The sequence below is a fragment of the Taudactylus pleione genome, unplaced genomic scaffold (assembly GCF_031769625.1).
Source record: "Taudactylus pleione unplaced genomic scaffold, aTauple2 ptg001186l, whole genome shotgun sequence".
Lineage (NCBI taxonomy): Eukaryota > Metazoa > Chordata > Amphibia > Anura > Myobatrachidae > Taudactylus > Taudactylus pleione.
In genome coordinates, this window is record NW_028285587.1 from 84,688 (window position 1) to 98,547 (window position 13,860).

General features: G+C 46.7%; 1 protein-coding gene across 1 annotated transcript in view; it reads left to right on the top strand.

Annotated features, from left to right (window-relative positions):
* The window catches only part of LOC148451061 (uncharacterized), a 220,026-nt gene that overhangs the window by 6,667 nt on the left and 199,499 nt on the right, over nucleotides 1-13,860 (top strand). The gene's annotated exons all lie outside the window — the stretch shown is intronic.

A 13,860-nucleotide genomic window follows, 5' to 3' on the forward strand; every position in this document is an offset into this window, starting at 1 on the left:
ATTACTATTGTGTTACCATTACTGCCTATAGCTGCCATTACTTCCCCCTTATTGGTGTGACGCAGAGCCGCACACGATGGTGACGGAGATGAGAGATTATTACTATTGTGTTACCATTACTGCCTATAGCTGCCATTACTTCCCCCTTATTGGTGTGACGCAGAGCCGCACACGATGGTGACGGAGATGAGATTATTACTGTAGTGTTACCATTACTGCCTATAGCTGCCATTACTTCCCCCTTATTGGTGTGACGCAGAGCCGCACACGATGGTGACGGAGATGAGATTATTACTGTAGTGTTACCATTACTGCCTATAGCTGCCATTACTTCCCCCTTATTGGTGTGACGCAGAGCCGCACACGATGGTGACGGAGATGAGATTATTACTATAGTGTTACCATTACTGCCTATAGCTGCCATTACTTCCCCCTTATTGGTGTGACGCAGAGTCGCACACGATGGTGACGGAGATGAGATTATTACTATTGTGTTACCATTACTGCCTATAGCTGCCATTACTTCCCCTTATTGGTGTGACGCAGAGCCGCACACGATGGTGAAGGAGATGAGATTATTACTGTAGTGTTACCATTACTGCCTATAGCTGCCATTACTTCCCCCTTATTGGTGTGACGCAGAGCCGCACACGATGGTGATGGAGATGAGAGATTATTACTATTGTGTTACCATTACTGCCTATAGCTGCCATTACTTCCCCCTTATTGGTGTGACGCAGAGCCGCACACGATGGTGAAGGAGATGAGATTATTACTATTGTGTTACCATTACTGCCTATAGCTGTCATTACTTCCTCCTTATTGGTGTGACGCAGAGCCGCACACGATGGTGAAGGAGATGAGATTATTACTGTAGTGTTACCATTACTGCCTATAGCTGCCATTACTTCCTCCTTATTGGTGTGACGCAGAGCCGCACACGATGGTGACTGAGATGAGATTATTACTATTGTGTTACCATTACGGCCTATAGCTGCCATTACTTCCCCCTTATTGGTGTGACGCAGAGCCGCACACGATGGTGACGGAGATGAGATTATTACTATTGTGTTACCATTACTGCCTATAGCTGCCATTACTTCCTCCTTATTGGTGTGACGCAGAGCCGCACACTATGGTGACGGAGATGAGATTATTACTATAGTGTTACCATTACTGCCTATAGCTGCCATTACTTCCCCCTTATTGGTGTGATGCAGAGCCGCACACGATGGTGACGGAGATGAGAGGTTATTACTATTGTGTTACCATTACTGCCTATAGCTGCCATTACTTCCCCCTTATTGGTGTGACGCAGAGCCGCACACGATGGTGACGGAGATGAGATTATTACTATTGTGTTACCATTACTGCCTATAGCTGCCATTACTTCCCCCTTATTGGTGTGACACAGAGCCGCACACGATGGTGACGGAGATGAGAGGTTATTACTATTGTGTTACCATTACTGCCTATAGCTGCCATTACTTCCCCCTTATTGGTGTGACGCAGAGCCGCACACGATGGTGACGGAGATGAGATTATTACTATTGTGTTACCATTACTGCCTATAGCTGCCATTACTTCCCCCTTATTGGTGTGACGCAGAGCCGCACACGATGGTGACGGAGATGAGATTATTACTGTAGTGTTACCATTACTGCCTATAGCTGCCATTACTTCCCCCTTATTGGTGTGACGCAGAGCCGCACACGATGGTGACGGAGATGAGAGATTATTACTATAGTGTTACCATTACTGCGTATAGCTGCCATTACTTCCTCCTTATTGGTGTGACGCAGAGCCGCACACGATGGTGATGGAGATGAGATTATTACTATAGTGTTACCATTACTGCCTATAGCTGCCATTACTTCCCCCTTATTGGTGTGACGCAGAGCCGCACACGATGGTGTCGGAGATGAGATTATTACTATTGTGTTACCATTACTGCCTATAGCTGCCATTACTTCCCCCTTATTGGTGTGACGCAGAGCCGCACACGATGGTGACGGAGATGAGAGATTATTACTATTGTGTTACCATTACTGCCTATAGCTGCCATTACTTCCCCCTTATTGGTGTGACGCAGAGCCGCACACGATGGTGACGGAGATGAGAGATTATTACTATTGTGTTACCATTACTGCCTATAGCTGCCATTACTTCCCCCTTATTGGTGTGACGCAGAGCCGCACACGATGGTGACGGAGATGAGAGATTATTACTATTGTGTTACCATTACTGCCTATAGCTGCCATTACTTCCCCCTTATTGGTGTGACGCAGAGCCGCACACGATGGTGACGGAGATGAGATTATTACTATAGTGTTACCATTACTGCCTATAGCTGCCATTACTTCCCCCTTATTGGTGTGACGCAGAGCCGCACACGATGGTGACGGAGATGAGATTATTACTATTGTGTTACCATTACGGCCTATAGCTGCCATTACTTCCCCCTTATTGGTGTGACGCAGAGCCGCACACGATGGTGACGGAGATGAGATTATTACTATTGTGTTACCATTACTGCCTATAGCTGCCATTACTTCCTCCTTATTGGTGTGACGCAGAGCCGCACACTATGGTGACGGAGATGAGATTATTACTATAGTGTTACCATTACTGCCTATAGCTGCCATTACTTCCCCCTTATTGGTGTGATGCAGAGCCGCACACGATGGTGACGGAGATGAGAGATTATTACTATTGTGTTACCATTACTGCCTATAGCTGCCATTACTTCCCCCTTATTGGTGTGACACAGAGCCGTACACGATGGTGACGGAGATGAGATTATTACTATTGTGTTAGCATTACTGCCTATAGCTGCCATTACTTCCCCCTTATTGGTGTGACGCAGAGCCGCACACGATGGTGACGGAGATGAGATTATTACTATTGTGTTACCATTACTGCCTATAGCTGCCATTACTTCCCCCTTATTGGTGTGACGCAGAGCCGCACACGATGGTGACGGAGATGAGAGATTATTACTATTGTGTTACCATTACTGCCTATAGCTGCCATTACTTCCCCCTTATTGGTGTGACGCAGAGCCGCACACGATGGTGACGGAGATGAGATTATTACTATTGTGTTACCATTACTGCCTATAGCTGCCATTACTTCCCCCTTATTGGTGTGACGCAGAGCCGCACACGATGGTGACGGAGATGAGATTATTACTATAGTGTTACCATTACTGCCTATAGCTGTCATTACTTCCCCCTTATTGGTGTGACGCAGAGCCGCACACGATGGTGACGGAGATGAGAGATTATTACTATTGTGTTACCATTACTGCCTATAGCTGCCATTACTTCCTCCTTATGGGTGTGATGCAGAGCCGCACACGATGGTGACGGAGATGAGAGATTATTACTATTGTGTTACCATTACTGCCTATAGCTGCCATTACTTCCCCCTTATTGGTGTGACACAGAGCCGCACACGATGGTGACGGAGATGAGAGATTATTACTATTGTGTTACCATTACTGCCTATAGCTGCCATTACTTCCCCCTTATTGGTGTGACGCAGAGCCGCACACGATGGTGAAGGAGATGAGAGATTATTACTATTGTGTTACCATTACTGCCTATAGCTGCCATTACTTCCCCCTTATTGGTGTGACGCAGAGCCGCACACGATGGTGAAGGAGATGAGAGATTATTACTATTGTGTTACCATTACTGCCTATAGCTGTCATTACTTCCCCCTTATTGGTGTGACGCAGAGCCGCACACGATGGTGACGGAGATGAGAGATTATTACTATTGTGTTACCATTACTGCCTATAGCTGCCATTACTTCCCCCTTATTGGTGTGACGCAGAGCCGCACACGATGGTGACGGAGATGAGAGATTATTACTATTGTGTTACCATTACTGCCTATAGCTGCCATTACTTCCCCCTTATTGGTGTGACGCAGAGCCGCACACGATGGTGAAGGAGATGAGAGATTATTACTATTGTGTTACCATTACTGCCTATAGCTGCCATTACTTCCTCCTTATTGGTGTGACGCAGAGCCGCACACGATGGTGAAGGAGATGAGAGATTATTACTATTGTGTTACCATTACTGCCTATAGCTGTCATTACTTCCCCCTTATTGGTGTGACGCAGAGCCGCACACGATGGTGAAGGAGATGAGAGATTATTACTATTGTGTTACCATTACTGCCTATAGCTGCCATTACTTCCCCCTTATTGGTGTGACGCAGAGCCGCACACGATGGTGACGGAGATGAGATTATTACTATAGTGTTACCATTACTGCCTATAGCTGCCATTACTTCCCCCTTATTGGTGTGACGCAGAGCCGCACACGATGGTGAAGGAGATGAGAGATTATTACTATTGTGTTACCATTACTGCCTATAGCTGCCATTAGTTCCCCCTTATTGGTGTGACGCAGAGTCGCACACGATGGTGACGGAGATGAGAGGTTATTACTATTGTGTTACCATTACTGCCTATAGCTGCCATTACTTCCCCCTTATTGGTGTGACGCAGAGCCGCACACGATGGTGACGGAGATGAGAGATTATTACTGTAGTGTTACCATTACTGCCTATAGCTGCCATTACTTCCCCCTTATTGGTGTGACGCAGAGCCGCACACGATGGTGACGGAGATGAGAGATTATTACTATTGTGTTACCATTACTGCCTATAGCTGTCATTACTTCCCCCTTATTGGTGTGACGCAGAGCCGCACACGATGGTGAAGGAGATGAGAGATTATTACTGTAGTGTTACCATTACTGCCTATAGCTGCCATTACTTCCCCCTTATTGGTGTGACACAGAGCCGCACACGATGGTGACGGAGATGAGAGGTTATTACTATTGTGTTACCATTACTGCCTATAGCTGCCATTACTTCCCCCTTATTGGTGTGACGCAGAGCCGCACACGATGGTGACGGAGATGAGATTATTACTATTGTGTTACCATTACTGCCTATAGCTGCCATTACTTCCCCCTTATTGGTGTGACACAGAGCCGCACACGATGGTGAAGGAGATGAGAGATTATTACTATTGTGTTACCATTACTGCCTATAGCTGCCATTACTTCCCCCTTATTGGTGTGACGCAGAGCCGCACACGATGGTGAAGGAGATGAGAGATTATTACTATTGTGTTACCATTACTGCCTATAGCTGCCATTACTTCCCCCTTATTGGTGTGACGCAGAGCCGCACACGATGGTGAAGGAGATGAGAGATTATTACTATTGTGTTACCATTACTGCCTATAGCTGTCATTACTTCCCCCTTATTGGTGTGACGCAGAGCCGCACACGATGGTGACGGAGATGAGAGATTATTACTATAGTGTTACCATTACTGCCTATAGCTGCCATTACTTCCCCCTTATTGGTGTGACGCAGAGCCGCACACGATGGTGACGGAGATGAGAGATTATTACTATTGTGTTACCATTACTGCCTATAGCTGCCATTACTTCCCCCTTATTGGTGTGACGCAGAGCCGCACACGATGGTGACGGAGATGAGAGATTATTACTATTGTGTTACCATTACTGCCTATAGCTGCCATTACTTCCCCCTTATTGGTGTGACGCAGAGCCGCACACGATGGTGACGGAGATGAGATTATTACTGTAGTGTTACCATTACTGCCTATAGCTGCCATTACTTCCCCCTTATTGGTGTGACGCAGAGCCGCACACGATGGTGACGGAGATGAGATTATTACTGTAGTGTTACCATTACTGCCTATAGCTGCCATTACTTCCCCCTTATTGGTGTGACGCAGAGCCGCACACGATGGTGACGGAGATGAGATTATTACTATAGTGTTACCATTACTGCCTATAGCTGCCATTACTTCCCCCTTATTGGTGTGACGCAGAGTCGCACACGATGGTGACGGAGATGAGATTATTACTATTGTGTTACCATTACTGCCTATAGCTGCCATTACTTCCCCTTATTGGTGTGACGCAGAGCCGCACACGATGGTGAAGGAGATGAGATTATTACTGTAGTGTTACCATTACTGCCTATAGCTGCCATTACTTCCCCCTTATTGGTGTGACGCAGAGCCGCACACGATGGTGATGGAGATGAGAGATTATTACTATTGTGTTACCATTACTGCCTATAGCTGCCATTACTTCCCCCTTATTGGTGTGACGCAGAGCCGCACACGATGGTGAAGGAGATGAGATTATTACTATTGTGTTACCATTACTGCCTATAGCTGTCATTACTTCCTCCTTATTGGTGTGACGCAGAGCCGCACACGATGGTGAAGGAGATGAGATTATTACTGTAGTGTTACCATTACTGCCTATAGCTGCCATTACTTCCTCCTTATTGGTGTGACGCAGAGCCGCACACGATGGTGACTGAGATGAGATTATTACTATTGTGTTACCATTACGGCCTATAGCTGCCATTACTTCCCCCTTATTGGTGTGACGCAGAGCCGCACACGATGGTGACGGAGATGAGATTATTACTATTGTGTTACCATTACTGCCTATAGCTGCCATTACTTCCTCCTTATTGGTGTGACGCAGAGCCGCACACTATGGTGACGGAGATGAGATTATTACTATAGTGTTACCATTACTGCCTATAGCTGCCATTACTTCCCCCTTATTGGTGTGATGCAGAGCCGCACACGATGGTGACGGAGATGAGAGGTTATTACTATTGTGTTACCATTACTGCCTATAGCTGCCATTACTTCCCCCTTATTGGTGTGACGCAGAGCCGCACACGATGGTGACGGAGATGAGATTATTACTATTGTGTTACCATTACTGCCTATAGCTGCCATTACTTCCCCCTTATTGGTGTGACACAGAGCCGCACACGATGGTGACGGAGATGAGAGGTTATTACTATTGTGTTACCATTACTGCCTATAGCTGCCATTACTTCCCCCTTATTGGTGTGACGCAGAGCCGCACACGATGGTGACGGAGATGAGATTATTACTATTGTGTTACCATTACTGCCTATAGCTGCCATTACTTCCCCCTTATTGGTGTGACGCAGAGCCGCACACGATGGTGACGGAGATGAGATTATTACTGTAGTGTTACCATTACTGCCTATAGCTGCCATTACTTCCCCCTTATTGGTGTGACGCAGAGCCGCACACGATGGTGACGGAGATGAGAGATTATTACTATAGTGTTACCATTACTGCGTATAGCTGCCATTACTTCCTCCTTATTGGTGTGACGCAGAGCCGCACACGATGGTGATGGAGATGAGATTATTACTATAGTGTTACCATTACTGCCTATAGCTGCCATTACTTCCCCCTTATTGGTGTGACGCAGAGCCGCACACGATGGTGTCGGAGATGAGATTATTACTATTGTGTTACCATTACTGCCTATAGCTGCCATTACTTCCCCCTTATTGGTGTGACGCAGAGCCGCACACGATGGTGACGGAGATGAGAGATTATTACTATTGTGTTACCATTACTGCCTATAGCTGCCATTACTTCCCCCTTATTGGTGTGACGCAGAGCCGCACACGATGGTGACGGAGATGAGAGATTATTACTATTGTGTTACCATTACTGCCTATAGCTGCCATTACTTCCCCCTTATTGGTGTGACGCAGAGCCGCACACGATGGTGACGGAGATGAGAGATTATTACTATTGTGTTACCATTACTGCCTATAGCTGCCATTACTTCCCCCTTATTGGTGTGACGCAGAGCCGCACACGATGGTGACGGAGATGAGATTATTACTATAGTGTTACCATTACTGCCTATAGCTGCCATTACTTCCCCCTTATTGGTGTGACGCAGAGCCGCACACAATGGTGACGGAGATGAGATTATTACTGTAGTGTTACCATTACTGCCTATAGCTGCCATTACTTCCCCCTTATTGGTGTGACGCAGAGCCGCACACGATGGTGACGGAGATGAGAGATTATTACTATTGTGTTACCATTACTGCCTATAGCTGCCATTACTTCCCCCTTATTGGTGTGACGCAGAGCCGCACACGATGGTGACGGAGATGAGAGATTATTACTATTGTGTTACCATTACTGCCTATAGCTGCCATTACTTCCCCCTTATTGGTGTGACGCAGAGCCGCACACGATGGTGACGGAGATGAGATTATTACTATAGTGTTACCATTACTGCCTATAGCTGCCATTACTTCCCCCTTATTGATGTGACGCAGAGCCGTACACGATGGTGACGGAGATGAGATTATTACTGTAGTGTTACCATTACTGCCTATAGCTGCCATTACTTCCCCCTTATTGGTGTGACGCAGAGCCGCACACGATGGTGACGGAGATGAGAGATTATTACTATTGTGTTACCATTACTGCCTATAGCTGCCATTACTTCCCCCTTATCGGTGTGACGCAGAGCCGCACACGATGGTGACATCGCCCACATCTGGTTGTAGAGCTCAGTGTAACTTCTGTTCCCTGGATTACAGAGGTTACTGGCCGGGTACAGTCCCTTCTAGTGTGCCCTGTAAGTGACAGCTGGGGGATGTAGGGAGAGCAATGCCATATACACCCTGCAGGGGGCGTGCATGAGACACTTCCTGTGTGACCCGGATGTGATGGGAATATGGCTGCTGGGGTCACTGCACGGCTAATCCTATAGTTCTACGTTACTTAGTAAGTGCTATAGGACTATAGGGTGGGGGGAGTGTGTATAATAACCAGGGGCTCAGGGCACAGGAAAGCCCCCCAGTATTAGCTGTATAATGCCAGCCTGTCCTGCAGCAGGGTACAGTTGTGGCACGGTAACAGGGCAAGCCTGGGCAATAACACAGGGGTCCTGCTTACCAGGGTTACCAGACGCACATAATATGTATTGGGTGAGTGACCCAGCCTCCAGCCCATGTGCCCGGTCATGGCAGTGTATACGCTGCCCAGGTGCTGTGTAACTTGGATGTCTCATGGTGCTGCCCCTTTATCCTATATTTATAAATATGTGGCGCAATCTCCATTGTTACTATGATACAGGTGGTGCAGACCCCATTGTTACTATAATACAGGTGGTGCAGACTGTTGTTACTATAATACAAATGGCACAGACCCAGTTACTATAATACAGGTGGCGCAGACCCAGTTGTTACTATAATACAGGTGGCGCAGACCCAGTTGTTACTATAATACAGGTGGCGCAGACCCAGTTACTATAATACAGGTGGCGCAGACCCAGTTGTTACTATAATACAGGTGGCGCAGACCCAGTTGTTACTATAATACAGGTGGTGCAGACCCAATTGTTACTATAATACAGGTGGCGCAGACTCAGTTGTTACTATAATAAAGGTGGCGCAGACCCAGTTACTATAATACAGGTGGCGCAGACTCAGTTGTTACTATAATACAGGTGGTGCAGACTCAGTTGTTACTATAATACAGGTGGCGCAGACTCAGTTGTTACTATAATAAAGGTGGCGCAGACCCAGTTACTATAATACAGGTGGCGCAGACTCAGTTGTTACTATAATACAGGTGGTGCAGACTCAGTTGTTACTATAATACAGGTGGCGCAGACTCTGTTGTTACTATAATACAGGTGGTGCAGACCCAGTTGTTACTATAATACAGGTGGCGCAGACTCCGTTGTTACTATAATACAGGTGGTGCAGACATTGTTATTACTATAATACAGGTGGCGCAGACTCAGTTGTTACTATAATACAGGTGGTGCAGACCCCATTGTTACTATAATACAGGTGGCGCAGACTCAGTTGTTACTATAATACAGGTGGTGCAGACTCAGTTGTTACTATAATACAGGTGGCGCAGACTCTGTTGTTACTATAATACAGGTGGTGCAGACCCAGTTGTTACTATAATACAGGTGGCGCAGACTCAGTTGTTACTATAATACAGGTGGTGCAGACCCCATTGTTACTATAATACAGGTGGTGCAGACTCAGTTGTTACTATAATAAAGGTGGCGCAGACCCAGTTACTATAATACAGGTGGCGCAGACTCAGTCGTTACTATAATACAGGTGGCGCAGACTCAGTTGTTACTATAATACAGGTGGCGCAGACTCAGTTGTTACTATAATACAGGTGGCGCAGACTCAGTTGTTACTATAATACAGGTGGCGCAGACTCAGTTGTTACTATAATACAGGTGGTGCAGACTCAGTTGTTACTATAATACAGGTGGCGCAGACTCCGTTGTTACTATAATACAGGTGGCGCAGACTCCATTGTTACTATAATACAGGTGGCGCAGACTCCATTGTTACTATAATACAGGTGGCGCAGACCCAGTTGTTACTATAATACAGGTGGCGCAGACTCAGTTGTTACTATAATACAGGTGGCGCAGACTCAGTTGTTACTATAATACAGGTGGTGCAGACCCAGTTGTTACTATAATACAAATGGCGCAGACCCAGTTACTATAATACAGGTGGTGCAGACCCAGTTGTTACTATAATACAGGTGGCGCAGACCCAGTTGTTACTATAATACAGGTGGCGCAGACCCAGTTACTATAATACAGGTGGCGCAGACTCAGTTGTTACTATAATACAGGTGGCGCAGACTCAGTTGTTACTATAATACAGGTGGCGCAGACCCAGTTACTATAATACAGGTGGCGCAGACTCAGTTGTTACTATAATACAGGTGGCGCAGACCCAGTTGTTACTATAATACAGGTGGCGCAGACCCAGTTACTATAATACAGGTGGCGCAGACTCAGTTGTTACTATAATACAGGTGGCGCAGACTCAGTTGATACTATAATACAGGTGGCGCAGACCCAGTTGTTACTATAATACAGGTGGTGCAGACTCAGTTGTTACTATAATACAGGTGGCGCAGACTCAGTTGTTACTATAATACTGGTGGCGCAGACTCAGTTGTTACTATAATACAGGTGGTGCAGACCCAGTTGTTACTATAATACAGGTGGCGCAGACCCAGTTGTTACTATAATACAGGTGGCGCAGACCCAGTTGTTACTATGATACAGGTGGCGCAGACCCAGTTGTTACTATGATACAGGTGGTACAGACCCAGTTGTTACTATAATACAGGTGGTGCAGACTCAGTTGTTACTATAATACAGGTGGCGCAGACTCAGTTGTTACTATAATACAGGTGGCGCAGACTCAGTTGTTACTATAATACAGGTGGCGCAGACCCAGTTGTTACTATAATACAGGTGGCGCAGACCCAGTTGTTACTATAATAAAGGTGGCGCAGACCCAGTTGTTACTATAATAAAGGTGGCGCAGACCCAGTAGTTACTATAATACAGGTGGCGCAGACCCAGTTGTTACTATAATACAGGTGGCGCAGACCCAGTTGTTACTATAATAAAGGTGGCACAGACCCAGTTGTTACTATAATAAAGGTGGCGCAGACCCAGTTGTTACTATAGGGCAGGTGGCGCAGACTCCGTTGTTACTATAGGGCAGGTGGCGCAGACCCAGTTGTTACTATAATAAAGGTGGCGCAGACCCAGTTGTTACTATAATAAAGGTGGCGCAGACCCAGTTGTTACTATAATACAGGTGGCGCAGACCCAGTTGTTACTATAATACAGGTGGCGCAGACCCAGTTGTTACTATAATACAGGTGGCGCATACCCAGTTGTTACTATAATAAAGGTGGCGCAGAGTCAGTAGTTACTATAATACAGGTGGCGCAGACTCAGTTGTTACTATAATACAGGTGGCGCAGACCCAGTTGTTACTATAATACAGGTGGCGCAGACCCAGTTGTTACTATAATAAAGGTGGCGCAGAGTCAGTAGTTACTATAATACAGGTGGCACGGACCATACTTACTTGGTAACAGACCGCTATCTGGTGTCTTGGTAGCATTAAATGGGTCAGTGGGATTTGGTAAATATATGGGACGGTAGTGTATAGATCCCCTTCACTAGATGTACCTGGAAGTGACATGGAGTGAGGGCAGAAGTGCGGTTCCATACCCATAAAGGCCAACAAAAGAAGAAATTTGTCCTCTTGCGGTCTCGCTTTGTTTGCAACACGTCGGGCACGGGGGCTCGCTTCACTTGCTACAGGTTTATATTCCTCCTCTATGTCCACATGGTTAGTAGGGAATGACGTTGGTAGTAACTGATGAATTCAGGGTAAATCTATGGACGGGGATCTATCCACTACCATATGGAATCCTGAATGGCTCAGCTCACTGCAGCGCCCCCTGCCTCTGTGGAGCCATCAGTGCACGTCCTCATTTGGGGGTATGTGACAGCTCTGCTATCTGCATACACGGTGGGGATACATGCACCCTCACCACTACCGTGCCTTCTCTATCACTGTACATTGTGACCAGATCTGAGGGCAGGGTTACTACCTTTTCATTTTACAGGTTCCTGAACAGGAGACGTTTCCAAAAACAGCACTGTATATGCTATAAAGGCAACTCATGCCCTTTTATATGACTTAGATCCCCCTTGTGCCCCTTTATAAGCCTCAGAGCCCAATCACACCCCTTCATATGCCTCAGAGCCCCTTATACCATTATATGCCGTCCCAGAGACCCCACATGCACTGTTATATACCTCAGTGCTTCCTCACACCCCTATTTATGCCTTAGAGACCCTTATGCCATATGCCAGCCCAAAGCCCCCACATGCTCCTTTATATGCCTCAGGGCCTCCTCACACCCCTTTTTATGCCTTAGAGCCCCTTATGCCATTATATGCCAGCCCAAAGCCCCCACATGCTCCTTTGTATGCCTCAGGGCCTCCTCACACCCCTTTTTATGCCTTAGAGCCCCTTATGCCATTATATGCCAGCCCAAAGCCCCCACATGCTCCTTTATATGCCTCAGGGCCTCCTCACACCCCTTTTAATGCCTTAGAGCCCCCTTGCAACCCTTTACATTGGTTGCCTGCTAGTGTGACTAAGAGACCGTATGATAGTATGCAGCTGGCATCGATAAACAGGAAGAGGTGCTAGTATGGAGCTACAGTATGCTAGCCTGCCGTTCTGGGTGCTCATACAGAGCTAGAGTATATCTGCCATCTATTCTGGATGCCAGAATGGAGTTTTGAGTGCATTAGCAATGCGTTCCCGGTGCGGAATTAGAGCTCTGATAACCTTAACCAACTGTGGCGGAGTGAGCTCTGATTATGTTAGCCAGGTGTTTGGGCTGCCGCAATTGATCCCTGAGTACAATAGCCAGCAATTATAGGTGCTGGTATAGGGCTACGAGAACATTGGCCATTCATTATAGCTGCCCCGATTGGTTCTCCCCAGTGCCTCAGCCATCCATTCCGGGTTCAAGAATAGGGCTCTAAGTACCTGAGCCCTTCATTCCAGATGCTCGAGTAGGTGTTGGAGGAATAGTTCTATCTGAGTTGCCAGAACAGATGTGAGGTTACCAGTTCCATCTCTTCCAGCTCCCGGAATAGGTGTCTCAGTATTATGGGTGTAAATAGAGCTTTGTGGCCCCACAGCATTATTCTGAAGGGCCTCTACAAAACACCCAGAGGATGAGGGCATTTGCATACCAGGGGTCCACAATAATAAATCATCCTTCACTTCGACCCCAACATTGGGGGCAACATCATCATATCTAGGGAGGGGACTATTAACCCTCTCACCAAGGAAAACTCAGGCCAACCATGGTTACCAAGGCACTAATAGAGGGGGTACCGGGGGAGTGTCAGTGTAACTCCCAATACGTGGATCAGGTCTGCTTCCTCAGACATATTGAATCAAGTGTGTGTCGTGGAGGTCAATGACTCTTGGACATGAGAGGACCATTGGTGTAACCTCCAGCATTGCCGTGTAGGGGTCACTCAGCAGCCCTTTGAAGCTGGGTCAGAGGAGCTTCTGAGAAACACTGACCTAGA